This window comes from Triticum dicoccoides, chromosome 5B, assembly GCF_002162155.2.
Source record: "Triticum dicoccoides isolate Atlit2015 ecotype Zavitan chromosome 5B, WEW_v2.0, whole genome shotgun sequence".
NCBI lineage: Eukaryota > Viridiplantae > Streptophyta > Magnoliopsida > Poales > Poaceae > Triticum > Triticum dicoccoides.
In genome coordinates, this window is record NC_041389.1 from 535,949,757 (window position 1) to 535,951,272 (window position 1,516).

The window sequence follows — 1,516 nt, forward strand, 5'->3', positions numbered from 1 at the left end:
GTAAAGAAAATGATTCGATTATATTTTCAAAAGTCACTATTTTATAGAGGCAATTCCCTAACAAACCAAAGACACACAAGTGCTCCAGTGGTTGGCGCTTTGCTATGTTAGCCTAGAGACCATGGTTCAATACCCTCTTTTCACGATTTTTTTCCTTCCTTTTCTCACGCGCGTACGCGTTCATGGGCTGGCCTTGACATCCCTTTATTTAATTTTTGTCTTTTCTTTTTTCATTCTTTTTTTTCTTCTTTAAATTAATTCGGGATTTTTAAAATTTAAAAATTGCAAGTTTTTAGAAAAATGTTTAAGAAATCAGAAAATGTTTGTGAATTCAGAAAATATTCGAGAAATCATAAGAAATTTGCGGATTCAAAAAATGTTGGTGATTTTTCGAACTGTTTGCAAATTATAAAAAAATACAATTTGAAAAAAAAAGACAGAAATTTAGGAACAGAGGGTATATATTAATTACATCTCTCTCGATTTCTATTTCAAACAAATAGATTATCCCTGTCATGGAGAACATGACCACTCTTCGGAAAACAAATAGGTTTCTACAAGTCATCCTAGTTCGGAAATCTCTGAATTCTTCAGATAAAACAGATGCATTCTTCAGATCAAAAAGTTTGAATTTTTCAATTTACTACTCTCCATTCTCAAATATTTGTCTTTCGAGATATTTCAAATGGTCTACAATATACAGATGTATGTAGACATGTTTTAGAGTGTAGATTCACTTATTTTACTTTGTATGTAATCACTTGTTGAAATGTTTAAAGACAAATATTTAAGAATGGAGGGAGTATAAGAAGATGCCTTCCGTTCCGGACTATGACACTCAACATGAATACGTTCACGTGTAGGATCAACCTAAATATTCTGACCACGCAGTTTTACACAAGAGGCATAAGAAGACATCTCGACAGCTAGGAGCAAAGAGATCAAACATCATAGAGTAGAAGATAAATCAAATGACAGGATAAATATGTAACATGCAAATCACCCACTTTACATTGTCACAAGTACTCCCTCCCCTCCGTTCAGAATTACTCGTCCAACAAATGAATGTATCTAGATGTATTGTTTAAATTATTCATGCATTTATACTTAAATATCTCATTTTCATCAACCTTAGAACCATGCAGCAAATGCTCCCTTGACGCCTAATCAGTTACCATAGCCGACAGAATTGGAACATTGCGCAAACATAGCCATCACTACTACTATTCACTTTGTAAACTTTTTTGCCAACTTCGAGCAGAAAACAGGAGCTGATGTTCCGCCTCCTCAAAAGTTAATGGTGCTACTTTGTTACACAATATATATAATAAACAACAGAAAAAAGAAAGAAGAACAAACAGACAGACAGACAATAAACCGTTCTTTTCTATCTAATCTGAAAATAAACAAGTTGAGCTGCAGCCGAGGTCCCTAGGAGAAACTACAGGTTGAACATGCTGGAACACATCTCACGGGCCTCTCTTCAAAATTTCACAATAGCTACCAACTCTATATC